Below are 22,855 nucleotides of genomic sequence, written 5' to 3'. Positions count from 1 at the left end.
TGAAGGTATCACCTTGGAAAGGTGTGGTACGATTTGGTAAAAGGGGAAAGCTAAATCCTCGTTTTGTTGGACCGTTTGAGATTACCGAGAGAGTTGGACCCGTGGCTTATCGTTTGAAATTGCCACAAGAACTTAGTGCCGTTCATGACGTATTTAATGTATCGAATTTGAAGAAGTGTTTGGTTGAGGCCGTTGAAACTATTCCTCTAGACGAACTTCATGTTGATAAACAACTCCATTTTATTGAGAAACCTGTTGAAATTATGGATCGAGAGGTTAAGACACTCAAGCAAAGTAGAATTCCTATCGTCCGAGTGAGATGGAATGCCAGGCGCGGTCCCGAGTTCACTTGGGAGCTTGAAGATCAGGTGAGGTAGAAGTACCCACATTTGTTCCTAGATGACGAGTCAACCCCTGCACCTGCTTAAATTTCGGGACGAAATTTCCGTAACGGGAAGGTACTGTCACGACCCTACTTTTTCCGTTATCTTTTATCGTTTATTATTTAACGTCCGTTAGTTGCTTTTCGTGTCACGTCATTTCTATGACCTATATTATTATTTTAGTAATAATATATTAATTATCATGTGCTATGTGAATATTTGTATTCATATTTTAAACTATACGTTTCTACGTGTTGTGGATTTCAATCCTGCGAATCTTTTCGGTTTTCAAACCAACGATCAAACTTTTCGAATTTTTAAATCCAAATTATTTTAAATATGATATTTTGATGTCATATGATTATATAATGTTTATATATTTTATTCGTCGCGTAATTATTATCTCTCCGAAAAATCAATCGCGTAGTAGCGTTTTCGCGTTTCGGGCTTCGATCGGGCGTTCGGGCTAAAAGCAATTCACCTTTTATCAAATTTGGCCCACTAGTGGAGCCTACCCTACCCCATTCGACCGAACCCCATTGTAGGGGGGGAGTGCCTTGTTTTATTTTCATTTTTGCTATTCCATTTCAAAATCACATTTTATTTTATCAAGCCCTTATTTCTTTCTCTCATTTTTCCTCTCCCTTTTTCCTTGTTCTAGCCGTTGCCTACCACCACCCAAAACATCATCATCATCAATTGATTTCTAGCTTGGATCATTCAATTGATCATACATCCGGATTGCTCTCTTCATCCTCTACGCGTTCATACCATTCGTTTCTTGATTAGGGTAAAAACCCTAACCCCAACTTTTTGATTTTTACATTATTTTACTAATTTTGATTTTTAATATGATAGTATAGTGCTTGTATGTTGTTGGATTATTGATTGTATGCATAGAATCACTCGTTATCGCATGTTTTCGGTTTGATTGATTATGGACAGCAGACTAATCGACCATTTCAGTGAACTTAACTGATGTTTTTGTTAAAATAAAGTATCTAGATGTGTTTCTCTCATCAAAACATTAATTTTAGACTCCGGATTCATGTTATTTCGATTCCCGGAACTTAAGTTATGATTAAAATGGTGTTTTCATGAAATCAAAATATAAAAATGAATGTGTTCAGGTTTGGTCCGACTTTGTTACCACTTTTGGAGTCTCTAGGGTGTACCAGTGTGTTAGGATTGATGATTGGATGAACATTCATGTTCGGGTCATCGAAATCCGAGCCACGGATCACCCGGTATGACTAAAACAAGTTTTTGATCGGATTAAAGTCCCAAGCTGAATTATGACTGTTGGTCACGACTTGGGGGCTGTTATTGGGGTGTTCTTGAGTGCACTAATGTGTCGGGTGGGTTGGTTAGGCGAAGATATATATAAGAGTCACCGAAAACTGACACCCGAGGCTCAAGTTATGACCCGGCGAACGTTTTAATTAAATTTATGATTATAACATCTAACTTATGATATAAATGATGATTTTCATTATTATTAAATTACTTATGATATGAAAGTAATTAATTTAATTTAAGACTTATGATATATATATTTATTATATCATTTATTAATTATCTTATGATTTAATTAAACATTTAATTAAACTTATGATTAATAATACTTTTATTATTAATGGAAAATACTTATGATAAGTATTAAACTTATGTTATGAGATTATTATTATAAGACTTATAATAAAGATTAATTAATTATTTAATTATTATAAGGCTTAGTTATTAATTAATTACAATTTAATTATTAAATACTTATGGTTTAATAATTATAATTAAATACTTATGATATGATTAATAATTCATTATTAATTAACAATACTTATGATATGATTAAAAATTATTATTAATTAATAATACTTATGTTATGACTAATATTTAATTAATTAATTAAATACTTATGTTATATTAATTATATCATTTAAACTTATGTTAACACAATTAATTCAATTTAATTTAATTAAACTTATGTTATGACATAATTATACATATATGACTTTAAATAGCATTATAACTTATATTATTATTATAACTTATACTTTAAAAATTAATGTTGACTATGTTTGACCAAGGTTGACTTTTGAGTTGACTTTTGGTTGACTTTGACTTTCAGTTGACTTGTGTTGACTTTCTAATTAAGGAAACTTTCCTAACTTAAAAACTTTCTAAAAATAGAAAATTTCCTAATATAGTAACTTTCTAAATATGGAAACTTTTCAAATATAGAAACTTTTCAAAAATAGAAACTTTTCAAAAATAGAAATTTTCCAAAAATAGAAACTTTCCAAAAAATGGAAACCTGCTAAAAATAGAAAGTACGTGTCCTTACGCTGTCCTGATCAAACCGAAGCATACTGAGTGTTGTTCTATGTCTACTTGCAACAAGTACTATAGCTATCATACTAAGACTTGGCATATGTTAGTTATTTATATCGACCTGCTTTATTTATAGGTCGGCGTTGTGATCATTCTTGATCACTTTACTTCGTGCAGTTCACATTTTTGTGGTACTACTTCGTTTACGTTAAGGTGAGTTATAGTACCGTTTTTCATACTTTTTAAAGTATTTTTGGGATGTGATTACATGCATTTTTGTTTTACGTTTAGACACAAGTGGCAATTAAATTTAAATTATTCATTATGAGTTGAACGAAAATATTTCATAGTCTGGTAACTGTAATCACTGGTTTCTACTAGTGAACGCAAATCCTATGGATAGATCTATCGGGCTTGATAGCCCCATTTCGAGCTAGTCGCGCTTGCAATTTATAATCGGAATGTATAGTACTTCGTATTTATTTGAAGATACAAATGTTCAGTGTATATATTGTGTTTGGTAAGGGTATGGAAATGGTTAAGTGGTTACCAGGTGACTCATAGATAATGGAATAATATTTTAATGTTTTCTAACATTTTTAAATCTTGTGGTCTAAAGTTTATATGTTTATTTAAACCTATAATTCACTCAACATTTTTGTTGACAGTTTACTCGCATGTTTTCACAGGTACTTGATTTGTTTGGGCTTCCGCTGTGTTAGAGGGTCTGCATTCATTGGGCAGATTTTGATAAACATTTAAAACTTTGCATTCTTTTGGTTAATTAAACTTGTGGGTTTTGTTGACATGTTTTGGTCAACTTTGGTTATTTAGTAAGCTGAGTTGTTTAGAACTACTTATTTTGGTAAATTTTCTTTTTGGAAAACTTTTTGGTTAAAGACTGCAATGTTGTTTAATAAATTAATTTAAATTTCGATCAAGCTGTTGGACCAAGTGACGGAGCCATTAAGGGAACTTAACGGGGCCATCACAGTCCTCTTTGTAAGAGTTGTGAAGATTCTCATTCCCATTTGTTTTTTTGATTGTATCTATTCTTCTAAAGTATGGGAGAGAGCTAGGTGTATGATTCGGTTGCCCATTAACAGCAACAACTGGCAAGTGATCACGTCCTCTTTGGGCTTGTACAGGTCTCGTAACTTGTCATCTATTATAGTGGTGAAACTTGTTTTTGCAGCCTCAGTTTATTTCATTTGGCAAGAGCGAAATAATCGGATTTTCAAGAAGTCTCATAGAACTGAAGTGAAGCTGTTTGATGATATCTACTCTACGGTTCGTTTAAAGCTGTTATTCATTCGGTTCAAGAGATCAAGAGGAGTTGATGATATGAAATCTGACTGGCACATGTAATTTTATTTTTGGTTTTTTTGACCTGCGTGCCTGTCTTGTTTTTTGGTTGTGACGTTTGTCTGTAGCTTCTTGGCTTTCTTGAAGCTCCCGGTCCTTTCTGTTTCGATTCTTTTATTATTTTTAATAATATTCATCGGGGTAATCTCTTTACCCAAAAAATAAAAAATAAAAAAATGAGACTAAAGATATTGTTATTGTTAAAAGTGTTGTATAAAACTTTCAGATGTTATTAGGAATCAACCCATTGTTCAGGCCCGGCCATTCTATGGGGCTCATAAGAAATGACCCAATGCATCAATCAACTAAGGACAGAAAAACCCAGTTTGGGTATTAAGCCCAATAAAATATTATGTTTAGAAGTCTCAATAAAGTATTATAAATATAGAATTTATTTATTTTATATTTGTCAAGTCACCCAATAATACCACATGAGCTGGACCTGTCATTATTTGTGTTTGTTCTATTAAGCCCGTAAAAGTATATTTTATGAGAAAAAGTTAACAATCCAAAATTCATCTGCAAATAGATATCTACTAGGCTTTAGAAATAATCTTATTGTTATAATTCAGTAGGCTTATAACTACCTTTAGTGGTTTGATTCTTGATGTTATAATTCAGTAGGCTTATAACTACCTTTAGTGGTTTGATTCTTGATGTTATAATTCAGTAGGCTTATAACTACCTTTAGTGATTTGATTCTTGATTTAGAATACTAATAATGAAGTGTAAGAACAAAGATGATAATGGAGAGAAAGAAAGAAACACTTTGTAAGTGTGAGAAATGGTACAAGTTTAATGCTTGCATTCATGAGTATTTATAGCCTAAAATCTTAATATAAAAATACATACTTTGTGTACCAAAATTGACTATATGTATACACCAAAATTGACTATCCATATCTATATTATTATTATTATTATAACACTCCCCCTTGGATAGCAATTTTATTTTGTTGAAGATCAACTATAAATTACTGCCTCGTTAAAAACCTTGCTAAAGAAAACCCAGTGGGAAAAAACTTTAGCTAAGGGAAAAAGAGTGCAGCATGGAGTTGACTCCCCCTCAAGTAGACATCGCTTCAGCTGTTACATCTTTTGAACATGTCTCATGCCAATGTTATGAACGTGTGTTCTGAAAATAGCAGTTGGAAGTGCTTTCGTGAAAAGATCAGCAGAGTTTTTGCTAGATTGCACATATCTCATTTCAATCTGGCTGTCCTTAATGAGATTTTGAGTGTATGAGAAGAATCTAGGTGGTATGTGTTTTGTTCGGTCACTTTTGATATACCCTTCTTTCATCTGTGCTATGCAAGCTGCATTATCTTCATAGATAGTTGTTGGACTTTTATCGCGTTCTAGTCCACAAGAATCAGTAATGAGTTGTGTCATTGATCTCAACCAAAAACATTCTCGAGTAGCTTCATGTAATGCAATCACTTCGGCATGATTTGACGATGTAGCAACAAGTGTTTGTTTTTGAGAACGCCATGATATTGCAGTACCTCCATTTAGGAATACATATCCAGTTTGAGATTTAGCTTTATATGGATCAGATAAATAACCTGCATCTGCATAACCAACCAAATCTTGTTTTGATTCGTTAGAATAAAATAATCCTAAATCAGTAGTTCCTCGAAGGTATCGAAATATGTGTTTGATCCCATTCCAGTGTCTTTTGGTAGGAGCAGAGCTGAACCTTGCCAACAAATTAACTGCAAAAGAAATGTCAGGTCTTGTACAATTTGTAAGATACATAAGAGCTCCAATTGCACTAAGATATGGTACTTCTGGTCCAAGAATGTCTTCTTGATCTTCACATGGACGAAATGGATCAGCTTCAACATTGAGTGATCTAACAACCATAGGAGTACTTAATGGTTTTGCCTTGTCCATATTGAAACGTTTCAAAATCTTTTCAGTATATGTTGTTTGATGTACAAGTAAACCATTAGGCATATGCTCAATTTGTAAACCAAGGCAATACTTGGTTTTTCCGAGATCTTTCATTTCAAATTCTTTCTTTAGAAGTTGAATGGCTTCATGGGTCTCTTTATTTGTACCTATGATGTTAAGATCATCAACATAAACAGCTATGATCACATATCCGGATGTTGTTTTCTTAATGAAAACACAAGGGCAAGTAAGATTATTTGTATACCCTTTGCTTATCAAGTAATCACTTAATCGGTTATACCACATACGTCCCGATTGTTTTAACCCATATAAAGATCTTTGTAATTTAATCGAATACATTTCTTTGGGTTTTGCATTTGATGCTTCTGGTACCTTAAATCCTTCAGGTATCTTCATATATATATCACTATCAAGTGATCCATATAGATAAGCAGTCACAACATCCATGAGATGCATTTCTAAATTTTTAGAAACTGCCAGGCTGATTAAGTATCTAAAAGTAATTGCATCCATAACAGGGGAATAAGTTTCTTCATAATCAATTCCTGGTCTTTGAGAAAAACCTTGAGCTACAAGTCTAGCTTTATACCTTGTAACTTCATTTTTCTCATTTCTTTTTCGGACAAAAATCCATCTGTATCCTACAGGTTTCACATCTTTAGGAGTGAGAATGATGGATCCGAAAACCTTTCTTTTATTGAGTGATTCTAATTCAGCTCGTATTGCTTCTTTCCATTGAGCCCAATCATGTCTATTTTGACATTCAACCATAGATGTTGGTTCTGGATCATCATCATTATTCATGATGTCATATGCAACATTAAATGAAAATTTCTCATCAAGATTTTTCATTTCATTTCGGTTCCATAATATTTTTGAATATGCATAATTGATTGCAATTTCTGTATTGACATCATCAATCTCCTCTGCAGTAGGAGTACTGATTTGTGGTTCTTCTTGAACACTTTCTTTTACTTCATTATCAGCTGATTTTCTTTTTCGAGGATTTTTATCCTTTGAACCGATTGGTCTTCCACGTTTCTGACGTGGCAAAGATTCATGAGTGACGTTATTGCCAGCTTTTGGAATTTCAATTCGAGCTGGAGTATTTACTGCTGGTATATATGATTTTGTCACCGTTTTTGTATCTGTAAATGCATCAGGAAATTGATTTGCAAGTTCTTGTATATGCATTATCTTTTGAACTTCTGTCTCGCATTCTTTTGTGCGAGGATCAAGATACTTTAATTGAGGTTCACACCATGAAACATCATTTTCTTTATTTTTCATTTCTCCCCCTAATCTAGGGAACAATGTTTCATTAAAATGACAATCAGCAAAACGTGCTGTAAAAACGTCACCTGTCATAGGTTCAATATACCTTAATATTGAAGATGTTTCATATCCAACATATATTCCCAACCTCCTTTGAGGACCCATTTTTGTACGTTGTGGTGTCGCAATTGGAACATACACTGCACAACCAAATGTTCTAAGATGGGAAATATTTGGCTCTTGACCAAAAGCAAGTTGTAGGGGGGAATATTTATGACTTGCACTTGGTCTGATGCGAATCAATGCAGCAGCATGTAAAATTGCATGACCCCATATAGATACAGGGAGTTTTGTTCTCATTATCAATGGTCTAGCGATTAATTGTAAACGTTTAATCAATGACTCGGCTAAACCATTTTGTGTATGCACATGAGCAACAGAATGTTCAACAACAATTCCTATAGACATGCAATAGTCATTAAATGCTTGAGATGTAAATTCACCAGCATTATCAAGTCTCACCCTTTTAATGGTGTAATCAGGAAAATGAGCTCTCAATTTAATAATTTGGGCAAGAAATTTTGCAAATGCCACATTACGGCTTGATAACAGACAAACATGAGACCATCTGCTAGATGCGTCTATTAGAACCATGAAATATCTAAATGGTCCACATGGTGGATGAATTGGTCCACATATATCACCTTGAATTCTTTCAAGAAACATTGGTGATTCTTTCTCAACCTTAAGTGGTGAGGGTCTAGTTATCAATTTTCCAAGAGAGCAAGATGTACATGGAACCATTGTATCATGATGGATTTTTCTATCCTTTAGTGGATGTCCATGAGTACATTCAATAATCCTTTTCATCATTGTTGATCCTGGATGGCCTAATCTGTTATGCCATAAACTGAATACACCAGGATCAATATATTTTTCGTTAACTACCATATGTATTTCTGGTACATTTATATGTGTATAATGTAATCCAGAACTAAGTCTTGGCAGTTTTTCAACCACATGACTCTTGTCAGTGATACTTAAATATTTCTCATTTTCTGTTGTCACTGACTGATAATCATACCCGTTAAGGTATATGTCGGAGAAACTCAATAAATTTCTGCTTGACTTGGGAGAAAATAAGGCATCATTTATTAAAAATTTTGTACCATTTGGTAGTATGAAATTTGCCTTTCCTATCCCTTTTATCAAGTTAGCAGGTCCTGATATTGTATGTATAGTTCCTTCCGTTGGTTTTAGATCAATAAAATATTTCTCGGATTTAAGTATAGTGTGTGTAGTTCCACTGTCTGCTATACAGAGATCTCCACCACTTGATTGATGTTGTATTCCAGCAAAATTCATATTGAACTTCATATATAAGAAATAAATAGTGAGTACATTAATATTACACAATATTTTAAACGCAAATAGATAGTACTGAAACATTTAGCAAACATAATGACAAAGACAGACGATATTAAATCGTTTATTTTTCAAAAGACACACAACTTAAACATTCAAGAAATCTTCATATAAATCAGATGGTTTCTCAGTGACTGTTGGATCAATATTATCCACAAAATTTACTTCCTTTTCTTTACCTTTCAGCGAATCCTGATACATCTTAACAAGATGTTTAGATGTTCGGCAAGTATTAGCCCAGTGGCCCATTCTACCACATCTGTAGCAAGATTCTTCAGAATTTTTAGAAGAATTTTCTTCAACATCTTGTTTAATGGGCTTGTTTTGTGGTTGATATTTATATTTTCGTGGATTACTATTTCTTTGACCACCACGGCCACGACCACGACCACGTCCACGCCCATTACCATTACCATAAGGATGGTTTCTACCATAGTTATGGCTTTTGGCATGATGATGGTGATGGTTATTATAACCACGACCTTGCCCGCGTCCTTGTCCCTGTTTATAATTATTTGCAGTATTTGCTTCAGGGATTGCAAGTGTACCAGTAGGACGGGATTGCTGATTTTTCATTAATAGCTCATCATTTTGCTCTGCAACTAAGAGATATGAATTAAGTTCAGGATATGTTTTGAACTTTAGCATTCTCAAATTTCTTTGCACTGTGATGTTTGCAGCATTCATTGTGGAGAAAGTTTTCTCCATCATGTCTGCATCACTAATTTCATGTCCACAGAATTTAAGTTGTGAACATGTATTATACAGAGCTGAGCTGTATTCATTTACTTTCTTAAAGTCTTGAAACCTTAATGTTCTCCATTGTTCCATTGCAGCTGGAAGTAAAATTTCTCTTTGATTATTGAATCTGCTTTTGAGACCTTCCCATAAAACATGGGGATCTTCTACAGTCACATAATTATTTTGTAAGCATTCATCAATATGTTGATGAATAAAGCAACATGCCGTAGCTTGTTCTTTTTCAGAACAAGTGTTGTTTTCATTTATGGTTTCAAGAATGCCCATTGATTTAAGATGCATTTTTACTTTTATAACCCATGGCATGTAGTTGTTTCCAGTTGATTCTAAAGGAGTAAATTTAAGCTTTTCCAGATTCGACATTTTCTATTATCAAAAATTAAAACAAACATCATGATAAATTAGAGTCAATTTATATTCATAAGTATATAAACATTAAACATAAATTTAATATAACATAAATGATAAGTAGGTGACAGTGTCGACCATGTGTAAGCAATCATAAATAAATGTTATATAACAAAAATATAAATATTAGTAAACATAAATGAAAATTTGGCGACAGTGTCGACCATATATTTTTTCAGGTGGTATAACCGACCTATATCATTCTGGTGGTATAACCGACCATATATCATTTTGGTGGTATAACCGACCATATATCATTTTGGTGGTATAACCGACCATATATCATTTTGGTGGTATAACCGACCATATATCATTTTGGTGGTATAACCGACCATATATCATTTTGGTGGTATAACCGACCATATATCATTTTGGTGGTATAACCGACCATATATCATTTTGGTGGCAGAGCCAACCATATTTAGTATTAAGATTATCGTGCTGATAACGTGTTATAATTCAGTAGGCTTATAACTACCTTTAGTGGTTTGATTCTTGATGTTATAATTCAGTAGGCTTATAACTACCTTTAGTGGTTTGATTCTTGATGTTATAATTCAGTAGGCTTATAACTACCTTTAGTGATTTGATTCTTGATTTAGAATACTAATAATGAAGTGTAAGAACAAAGATGATAATGGAGAGAAAGAAAGAAACACTTTGTAAGTGTGAGAAATGGTACAAGTTTAATGCTTGCATTCATGAGTATTTATAGCCTAAAATCTTAATATAAAAATACATACTTTGTGTACCAAAATTGACTATATGTATACACCAAAATTGACTATCCATATCTATATTATTATTATTATTATAACACTTATTTATATTTATCTTGTTTTTTAAATGGGTAAATTGCCCAAAAAAGTAACATAAATGCCACTTTTTTTCAATAAAAGGTATATCCGTTTTTTTCTTGCCCATAAAGGAGTATGATTTCAATTTAGTGCGTAAAAGGGTGTGTGATTGAAAAATAGTTGCAATTGAGGTAATATCTGACACGTGTCATTGTATTATATTATTTTATGCTTACATGTATATTCCATGTCAATATTTCAAAATGAATTTTTATTTTTGTTGCTTATGTGTAAATTCCATGTCAACTAAATCATCATTAATATTTCAAGTGTGATATTTTCATTGCCACATCATTAATTCATTAATACTATTTTATTCAATTTTAAATTATTACCAAAAAAAAAAAATTAATGTTGTCAAACAACGATCCAGCACCGATTATCTTCATCTTCATCATCCATCAAATTTTTTTTTTTTTTTTTGAAAAGCAAGCAATATATTCCTAGATCATATTATTCCCATATGATTATTCCTAGATCTGTACACCATCTTCATAATCATTCTTCCCCAAATTAAAAGATAAAATTCATAAATACAAATCCAATTTACACAAATAAACCCAAATTGAAACTTCAGATTCATAAATCCAAATCAACCCGTTCCAAAAGTTCTGTTGTTTGACCATATGCGGTCACCGTCAACGACGGTGGTGGTCGGATTTGATAGTAATACTCGGTCGTCTTCTCCGACGAACGGCGGTCACCGTCAACAGCGAGAGAATCGAGATCTGGCCATGCAATTCGTCCAACCAATTGTTGTATATTTTGTAATTAAATTCGTTGTTGCAATCCCACTCCCAATTCCTTTCATGACTTAATTTATATAGTTTTTTTTATTCTTTTTATCTTCTCTCACTTGCAATTAGTTTGATTTAGATACTGAAACCAAGGCATACGTGAGTCTTTTTCATTTGTGAGAGACTGAAATGCAATCTTCAAATTTTAGCAGAAAGAAGGACAAATGATTAGAATTTTTTTTATAATTGTACAAGTTATGTAGTTGATAGGAACAAATGAAAAAGACAGACACATCACTAAATTGTAAAAATAAAAAAAAAATGTTAAAATGCTAGTCGTTAAATAAATTATGACATGTAAATACACATCACCAATAAAAATTATAAAAAAAATCCACGGTGTCACATGTTACCCCAATTGACACTATATTTCAATCAGACACCCTTTTACACACTAAATTGTAATCAGACTTCTTTGTAGGCAAGAAAAAAACGGATATACCCTTTATCGAGAAAAAATGACTTTTATATTACATTTTTGGACAATTTGCCCTTCTTAAATTAGCAAGAATGGTTTCTCAGTGATTTGTTGGGGTATGGACCAATAGCATTTGAACATGAAATACCATATTTAGAGTGTAGTTAAATTAAATAAATGGTTTAAGCCTTGTTTTCAGTGAAAATCTCACAATTTAAATAGACAACGTAGATAAACAATTATCGAATGGTCATTTATTTTTTTCTTCTCTAATAGAAAACATAGAGAACTTCCTCAGGCTGTGTACGGACGTTAGTCTAAGTAAACAAAAAAAAAAAAAAATATTAATTTTGTTTTTGGAAGTTTTGAAAAAGAAATTCACGTTGTTCATGTGTATGTGTGGCTTAGTCTATGTAAAAAAAATAAACGTACTTTTTTCACACCGAGCCACGTGAAAAAATATATGTTCTAACTTTTTTACACGATCAGAGCTCAGTCTACAAGCAGATTGAGCTAAGTTCTTTTGGATCTCTCCTATGCGAAGTTTTATGTGAATCCGCATATATATAATACATGGGACCAAGAAAAATACTATTAGCAGAACACATGACGTTTGTACTCTCTCTGTTTTAAAAATAGATGATAGATAAGAAAATAAGGTAAAGTTACTCTTATATTATTATGTAAAATAAAAAAGTAGGGTAAAAAGCAAGGATAAAACAGAAAAATGAACAAAAAGTACAAGGTGATGATAACAGTTCTTAAACTGTGTGTTTTTTTGTCTGTGAAAAATTAAATAGGAACGAAGGGAGTCATAAACTACATTATTTTCCTTTCATAAAAACTACATTACTTATAATCTAACGATATATCATAAAATCTACATTACTTATAATCTAACGATATATGAGGAGAGATATACGATGAGCTCTTTAATCAAGAAGTTGAAAGTTTAAGCCTCATGAATTTTTTTTGCTACAAAAACGATTAATATTAAAAGGTTGCCTCATTAAAAGATGAGAAAACCGAACAAAATACATAAAACGAAAGGATATAGGCTCGAAACTAGAAAACACGATCATATCCGCTATCTAAAACCGAGCCAAACCAAACTAAGAAAGAAAAAGCACCAAAACCAACCAAACCCCGCTCTATACCTACGAAATACAAATCTAACCAACACTAAAACGACGCCAACCAAAAAAAAAAAGAAAAAAAAAACACAAGGTGCACCACCCTAACGTGGAATCTTCTTCATTATCTCGTCAATGGTCTCCCGATCGATTCTTACTATTAGGATTAAGAATTTTATAGGTCAAAATATTCGCATTCTTATCACCTACCAAAACTGCCATAGAAGGAGCATAATACATCAATCTTCAAGGTCTTGTAAAAACCTATTTCGACGATGTGTTGTCAGCGTTCCGAAGAACTGACCCCATATTCATCCATAGTAGCATCTTTGAAAAGTTGTTGGATCGAATTCTCAATATCCCCATCATCATCGTTATCAACAAAACTAACAGAACTTGCGACTTCTCTTGCTTTCCTTTTGTGTGCCCGTTTATCACCCTCTTTAGCCACGAACTCCTTATAACCCTCGTCTTTTAATTTCCTTTTATTAAAATAAATCTAAACCCGACAAAAACCCCTACACGCATCGTTGGTACAATCGCAATAAAATCTACCACCGCCTACATATTTGACGGGTCTAAAGGACCATTATTAATAGCGGTCCAGCACCATCACTATCACAATCTTCACTTAAAAAAGCAACACCATTACTTTGACTTCCACCTGCTGCCTTCGCCGTTTTTTCCAAAATAACCTCGACACTTTTCTTAGCCAATTTATTCTTTATACTCTCAAAGTCACAAACACTATCACTATCAGTTTTAGGAACGATACCTTCAATATCAGTACCTTCATGATCCATCCTATATAAGGCCATCACTGTTAAACACAACATGATCCAAAGAAAATTCGCCCAACATAGATTCATCGGTTAAACTAAATAACAAACGTGAAGGTGATGCTGGTCTACAAACATGAAAAGAAACAGTAGGTACATCTGGATCGTATAACACATCTTTGATATTGGAACAAGATAACACCACATCACTATTCTCCAACCCGCACCTAGTCTTAAAACCTTGCATATCTAACCGCTTTTTAACCGTATCAGAGAGGTTCGAGTACTTGGGAAAGTCATGATTTGCCTCTCCTTCATCCGACTTAACAGAAACAGAAGAAACATCACCCCTAATGAAATGTCCCGTTCATATCAATTATAAACGTTTCATATTAATTGATTTCGTTGCGAGGTTTTGACCTCTATATGAGACATTTTTCAAAGACTGCATTCGTTTTTAAAACAAACCATAACCTTTATTTTATCGATAAAGGTTTAAAACATTACGAAGATTATCAAATAATGATAATCTAAAATATAGCGTTTTCACTCGACCATTACATAATGGTTTACAATAATATTACACAATAACGTAAGTCTTCGAATGCAGTTTTTAAACAATATTATACAAGCATGCTGACTCCAATTCTTATCCTTAATTTAGCATGCAACAGCGGAAGCTCTTAATAATCACCTGAGAATAAACATGCTTAAAACGTCAACAAAATGTTGGTGAGTTATAGGTTTAATCTATATATATCAAATTGTAATAATAATAGACCACAAGATTTTATTTTATAAACATAATTCTCAAGCAGAATCCTCTCGTCTGCATTAAGGTAAAATCATTCATATGATGAACACCTGGTAACCGACATTAACAAGATGCATATAGAATATCCCCAAAACAGAATCCTCTCGTCTGTATAAAAATTGAAGTACTAAAGCATCCGTACCTCGGATGGGGTTTGTTAGGCCCATAGATCTATCTTTAGGATTCGCGTCAATTAGGGGTACTGTTCCCAAATTCTTAGGCTACCAAGCTAAAGGGGCATATTCGATTTAGATAATTCAACCATAGAATGTAGTTTCGATTACTTGTGTCAATTTTGTAAAACATTTATAAAACTGCATGTATTCTCATCCCAGAAATATTAGATTTTAAAAATGGGACTATAACTCACTTTCACAGATTTTTCCTTCGTTGGAATTAAGACTTGGCCACTGGTCGATTCACGAACCTATAACAAATGTGTACATATATATCAAAGTATGATTGAAATATATTCACAACATTTTTATTACGTTTTTATGATTTAAGTTTGTTAAGTTAGCAGTCCTCGTTAGTAACCTACAACTAGTTGTCCACAGTTAGATGTACATAAATAAATCAATATATATTATCTTGGATCAATCCATGACCCAGTGTATACACGTCTCAGGCTAGATCACAACTCAAAGTATATATATTTTTGGAATCAACCTCAACCCTGTATAGCTAACTCGAACATTACAGCATATAGAGTGTCTATGGTTCTTCCAAATAATATATATAGATGGGTCGATATGATATGTCAAAACATTGTATACGTGTCTATGGTATCCCAAGATTACATAATATATGTTAAAATACATGTATAATACAATATAAGTTTGCTAGGATATGATTAGTGTAGATTTGTTGTAAACTTTTCGTAGCTACAACAAGTAAAATTTTCCAATTTTGTTTTACCCATAATTTCTTCGTTTTAAATCCGTTTTGAGTGATTCAAGTTGCTAAGGTTTCATAATGAACTGTAATTTATGAAACTAAACAGAAAAAGTATTAGTTTATAGTTAGAAATACAGGTTACAAGTCATTTACTAAAGAGGTAGTCATTTCCATCGAAAGAACGACATCTTGATGACCATTTTTGAAAAACATACTTCCACTTTGAGTTTAACCATGATTTTTGGATGTAGTATCATGTTCATATGAAATATCATTTTTCCAGAAAACAAACTTCCAATTCAAAGATTAAGATAGTTTTTAATTTTTCTAACCCAAAACAGCCCCCGGTTTCACTACGACGGCGTATGTCCGGTTTTACGGTGTTCATCGTGTTTCCAGGTTTTAAATCATTAAGTTAGCATATCATATAGATACAGAAAATGTGTTTAGTTGATTTTAAAAGTCAAGTTAGAGGGATTAACTTTATTTGCGAACAAGTTTAGAATTAACTAAACTATGTTCTAGTGATTACAAGTTTAAATCTTCGAATAAGATGGTTTTATATGTATGAATCGAATGATGTTATGAACATCATTACTACCTTAATTTTAGTAGGTAAACCTACTGGAAATGATAAATATAGATCTAGCTTCAAAGAATCCTTGGATGGCTTGAAAGTTCTTGAAGCAGAATCATGACACGAAAACAAGTTCAAGTAAGATTTCCACTCGAAATAAGATTGTTATCGTTATAGAAATTGAATCAAAGTTGGAATATGAGTATTACCTTGAATTAGAAAGATATATTACTGTAAATAAGAAAGATTTCTTGAGATTAGATGATCACTTGAAATGGATTTGCAAGATTAGAAGTAAGCTAGTAAACTTGAAAGTGTTTTTGGTGTGTTCTTGAGTAGTTATTTTGTAAGTTGATCTAGGTCAGGATTTATGAGTTAGATTGAGCTAGATTTTGATGAAGGTGATGAAGAACACTTAGAACATCAAGAGAGAACAAGAGAGAGATAAGTTTGATGCATGAAAGTTGAAAAATGAAAGTGTTATGGTTGGTGAAGAAAAACGTGATCCTACCCTTGAATATAAGGTTCTATTAGTTTGTATTTTTGTTAGGTATTTCATGCTAGTTGCCAAATGATGGTTCCCACATGTTTAGGTGACTCATTAAGGCTGCTAAGAGCTGATCATTGAAGTGTATATACCAATAGTATATACGTCTAGAGGCTAGATATTGTACGAGTACGAATACGGATTGAATAAGAGTAAATTGTGTTTACTGAAGCAAATAGTATTTTACTGTAGAAAATAGTATTTTACTGTAGCAAAGAGAAAATTTACTGTAGCAAATAGTGTTTTACTGTAGCAAATAATGTTTTACTTGTACATCTTTGATTTAATTGTATTTCTTCTTATATATATATATATATATATATATATATATATATATATATATATATATATATATATATATATATAATAAAAATAATAAAAAATAAAATAAAACGATTATATAATTATCACAAGTTATGACGTTCGTGAATCATTAGGCCGACTGGATGGTCAATTGTCTACATGAAACTCATTTCAAATAATCAAGTCTTAACAAGTTTGATTGCTTAACATATTGAAAATATTTAATCATGTAAATATCAATTTCATTTAATATATAATCATGGAAAAATTCGGGTCACTACAGTACCTACCCGTTAAATAAATTTTGTCCCGAAATTTTAAGTTGTTGAAGGTGTTGACGCATCTTCTGGAAATAGGTGCGGGTATTTCAGCTTCATTTGATCTTCATGCTCCCAGGTGAACTCGGGTCCTCTACGAGCATTCCATCGAACCTTAACGATTGGTATTTTATTTTGCTTAAGTCTTTTAACCTCACGATCCATTATTTCGACGGGTTCTTCAATGAATTGTAGTTTTTCGTTAATTGTAATCTCGTCTAATGGAATGGTGAGATCTTCTTTAGCAAAGCATTTCTTCAAATTCGAGACATGGAAGGTGTTACGTACACCCGCGAGTTGTTGAGGTAACTCAAGTTGGTAAGCTACTGGTCCGACACGATCAATAATCTTGAATGGTCCAATGTACCTCGGATTTAATTTTTCTCGTTTACCAAATCGAACAACGCCTTTCCAAGGTGAAACCTTAAGCATGACCATGTCACCAATTTCAAATTCTATATCCTTTCTTTTACTGTCCGCGTAGCTCTTTTGTCGACTTTGAGCGGTTTTCAACCGTTGTTGAATTGAGTGATTTTCTCGGTAGTTTCTTGGGTAATTTCTGGACCCGTAATTTTTCTATCCCCAACTTCACTCCAACAAATCGGAGACCTGCACTTTCTGCCATAAAGTACCTCAAACGGTGCCATCTCAATACTCGAGTGGTAACTATTGTTGTAGGAAAATTCTGCTAACGGTAGATGTCGATCCCAACTGTTTCCAAAATCAATAACACATGCTCGTAGCATGTCTTCAAGAGTTTGTATCGTCCTTTCACTTTGCCCATCAGTTTGTGGATGATAGGCAGTACTCATGTCTAGACGAGTCCCCAATGCTTGTTGTAATGTTTGCCAAAACCTTGAGACAAATCTGCCATCCCTATCAAAGATAATAGAGATTGGTATTCCATGTCTGAAGACAACTTCCTTCAAGTATAGTCGTGCTAACTTCTCCATTTTATCATCTTCTCTCATTGGCAGAAAGTGTGCTGACTTGGTGAGATGATCGACTATTACCCAAATAGTATCATAACCACTTGCAGTCCTTGGTAATTTAGTAATGAAATCCATGGTAATGTTTTCCCATTTTCATTCCGGGATTTCAGGTTGTTGAAGTAGACCTGATGGTTTCTGATGTTCAGCTTTGACCTTAGAACACGTCAAACATTCTCCTACGTATTTAGCAATATCGGCTTTCATACCCGGCCACCAAAAGTGTTTCTTAAGATCTTTATACATCTTCCCCGCTCCGGGATGTATCGAATATCTGGTTTTATTTGCTTCCTTAAGTACCATTTCTCTCACATCTCCAAATTTTGGTACCCAAATTCTTTCAGCTCTATACCGGGTTCCGTCTTCCCGAATATTAAGATGTTTTTCATATTCTTTGGGTATTTCATTCTTCAAATTTTCCTCTTTTAAAACTCCCTGTTGCGCCTCCTTTATTTGAGTAGTAAGGTTAGTACGAATAATTATATTCATAGCTTTTACCCGCATAGGTTCTCTGTCTTTTCTACTCAAAGCGTCGGCTACCACATTCGCTTTTCCCGGGTGGTAATGAATCTCAAAATCGTAATCATTTAACAATTCAATCCACCTACGCTGCCTCATGTTTAGTTGTTTCTGATTAAATATATGTTGGAGAATTTTATGATTGGTATATATAATACTTTTGACCCCATATAAGTAGTGTCTCCAAGTTTTTAATGCAAAAACAACCGAGCCTAATTCCAAATCATGCATCGTATAATTCTGCTCGTGAATCTTCCATTGTCTAGACGCATAAGCAATTACCTTTGTTCGTTGCATTAATACATAACCGAGGCCTTTCTTTGAGGCGTCACAATATATCACAAAATCATCATTCCCTTCAGGCAATAACAATATAGGTGCCGTAGTTAACTTTTTCTTCAACAATTGAAACGCTTTCTCCTGCTCATCCTTCCATTCAAATTTCTTCCCTTTATGCGTTAATGCAGTCAAGGGTTTTGCTATTTGGAAAAATCTTGGATGAATCTTCAGTAGTAACCAGCCAATCCTAAAAATTGACGTATATGCTTCGGAGTTTTCGGGGTTTCTCATTTTTCAACGGTTTCAATCTTTGCCGGATCCACCTGAATATCTTCTTTGTTCACTATGTGACCGAGGGATTGAACTTCTTCCAACCAAAATGCACACTTTGAAAACTTAGCGTACAGTTTTTCTTTCCTCAGCATCTCTAGCACTTTTCTCAAATGTTCTTCGTGCTCTTGATCATTCTTTGAGTAGATGAGTATGTCATCGATGAAAACAATGACAAAATTATCAAGGTATAGTCCACACACTCGATTCATGAGGTACATGAACACGGCTGGTGCATTAGTTAAACCAAACGGCATTAGCATAAACTCATAATGACCATAACGTGTTCTAAATGCAGTCTTTGGAATATCATCCTCCTTCACCCGCATTTGATGATACCTAGAACGTAAATCGATCTTCGAATAAACCTACGAACCTTGCAGTTGATCGAATAAGTCGTTGATTCTCGGTAGTGGATAACGGTTCTTGATGGTAACTTTGTTCAACTCTCGGTAGTCGATACACAATCTAAATGTACCATCTTTCTTCTTGACAAACAAAACAGGAGCTCCCCATGGTGATGTGCTTGGTCGAATGAAACCGCGTTCTAAAAGTTCTTGTAATTGGCTTTGTAATTCCTTCATTTCGCTGGGTGCGAGTCTGTATGGATCACGAGCTATTGGTGCAGCTCCGGGTACAAGATCTATTTGAAATTCAACGGATCGATGTGGAGGTAGTCCCGGTAACTCTTTCGGAAATACATCGAGAAATTCTTTTGGGACGGGAACATCACTGATGTTCTTTTTTTGACTTCCTCGATGTGTGCTAAAATGACATAGCAACCTTTTCTTATTAGTTTTTGCGCCTTCAAGCTACTAATAAGATTTAACTTCGCGTTGCTCTTTTCTCCGTACACCATTATGGGTTTTTCTTTTTCGCGTACAATGCGAATCGCGTTTTTGTAACATACAACCTCTGCTCTTTCCTTTTTCAACCAATCCATACCAATTATCACATTGAAACTCCCTAACTCTACTGATATCAAATTAATCTTAAACTTTTGGCTAACTAATTTAATTTCTCGGTTCTGACATATTTTATCCGCTGTAATAAATTTACCGTTTGATAATTCGAGTAAAAACTTATTATCCAAAGGCGTTAATGGACAATTCAATTTAGCACAAAAATCTCTACTCATATAGCTTCTATCCGCACCCGAATCAAATAAAACATAAGCAGGTTTTTCATCAATAAGAAACGTACCCGTAACAAGCTCCGGGTCTTCCTGTGCTTGTGCCGCATTAATATTGAAGACTCTTCTGTGGTCTTGCCCATTAGTATTCCCTTGGTTCGGGCAGTTAGTCCTGAAGTGGCCCGGTTTCCCACATCCATAACAAATAATGGCTGCATTATTTGTTCCGACATTATTTGTTCCGACATTATTTGTTCTTTTAATTCTGTTGGTCATTGGTCTGTAGACTTCACACTTCATCGCACTATGACCATTTCTCTTACACTTGGTGCAAAATGTCGTGCAGAACCCATTCGGATGGTATCCTTCACACCTCTGGCACGGTTTCTGCCCCTTATTGTTATTGCTGAGATTGTTGTTGTTGTGGTTGTTATTGTTGTTGGAACGGTTGTTGTAGTTGTTGTTGTTGAGATGGTTGTTGTTGCGTTTGTTTTTGCGAAAAATGGTGCGATTGTAGTTGTGATTGTTGGGCTGACTGTTGAAGCGATAGTTACTGTTGTTGTGTTGGTGACCCTTGTCACTGTTTTCTTCCCACTTCCTCTTGACTTGTTTCATTTTGGCCTCCTCGGTCGCCTGCTCTTTAATCCTCCCCTCGATCTGATTTATAAGTTTGTGAGCCATTCAACTTGCCTTTTGCATTGAGGTAGGCGCGCTCGCACTCACATTCTCCTGAATTCTCTCTGGTAACCCTTTTACAAACGCATCGATCTGCTCTTCTTCATCTTAGAACACTCTTGGACACAATAAACACAACTCTGTGAATCGTCGTTCGTATGTGGTAATATCGAATCCTTGCGCTCGTAATTCTCTAAGCTCTGTCTTGAGCTTAGTGACTTCATTTCTGGGACGATACTGCTCATTCATTAAGTGTTTGAATGCTGGCCACGGTAGTGCGTAAGCAGCATCTTGTCCCACCTGTTCGAGGTAGGTGTTCCACCATGTTAACGCAGTACCTGTGAAAGTATGCGTGGCGTATTTAACCCTGTCTTCTTTGGCACATTTGCTTATAGCAAACACAGATTAAACCTTCTCGGTTCATCATTTCAGTCCAACTGGTCCTTCAGTTCCATCAAATTCGAGAGGTTTACAGGCAGTGAAAGCCTTGTAGGAGCATCCTACACGGTTTCCTATGGAGTTAACTCCACTACTAGACCCAGAGTTATTGTTGTTGTTTTGCATCGCAACCTGAACTGCGGCTATGTTTGCGGCAAGGAATGCACAGAAATCTTCCTCGCTCATATTCAAATTCTGACGAGTAGTCGGTGCCATTTCCTTCAAAAATAGGCAAAAGAATTGAGTTAATCATATAGAATTTTAAGAGTAGTCAATAGTATTTCATAGCATAATATGAACTTATTTATAAAAGCTTTTTCTTCATATTAGCATTTTATAATTTTTAATTCGGGTCGTACCTACCCGTTAAGTTCATACTTAGTAGCTAACATACAATTCAACTACTACAATTCTATATGAAAAACTGATTATAATAATATTTCGCGTTCAAACTTTTATACAATATTTTACAAACTTACAATACCGCTATTATACATATAGCATGAAATATAGCACACAATAACTTTGATACAAAATAGTTGTGACAACAATCCTAGTTAATACGCAAGTCGTTCAGCAAAGGCAATAAAAACACGTAATTCATAAGTCCAGAAACAAGTCATGCATTCTGGTTATACTAAGACTACTTCCCATCCTTGGTCTTATGGAACATAACCGTTGTGGCCATTGACAAGACAGCATGTTGTAACGTCGTCAAAGGGACGAGGGTTTCGTAATGTAGTGACACGAACTTTTCCATGTTTATATATATATTAAATGAAATTATTATTTACATGATTAAATGTTTCCAACATGTTAAGCAATCAAAATTGTTAAGACTTGAGTAATTGAAATAGGTTTTATATAGACAATTGACCACCCAAGTTGACCGGTGATTCACGAACGTTAAAACTTGTAAAAACTATATGATGACATATATATGGATATATATATATATATATATATATATATATATATATATATATATATATATATATATATATATATATATATATATATATATATATATATATATATATATATATATATATATATAGTTAACATGATATTATGATAAGTAAGTATCTCATTAGGTATTTTAACAATGAGTTATATAAATAAAATTGAGTTTATTGAATTAAGAAACTCGAAACGATACATATAACGATTATCGTTATAACAACGTTTTAC

The sequence above is a fragment of the Rutidosis leptorrhynchoides genome, chromosome 4 (assembly GCF_046630445.1).
Source record: "Rutidosis leptorrhynchoides isolate AG116_Rl617_1_P2 chromosome 4, CSIRO_AGI_Rlap_v1, whole genome shotgun sequence".
NCBI classification, from domain to species: domain Eukaryota; kingdom Viridiplantae; phylum Streptophyta; class Magnoliopsida; order Asterales; family Asteraceae; genus Rutidosis; species Rutidosis leptorrhynchoides.
This window is presented reverse-complemented; position numbering follows the sequence as displayed.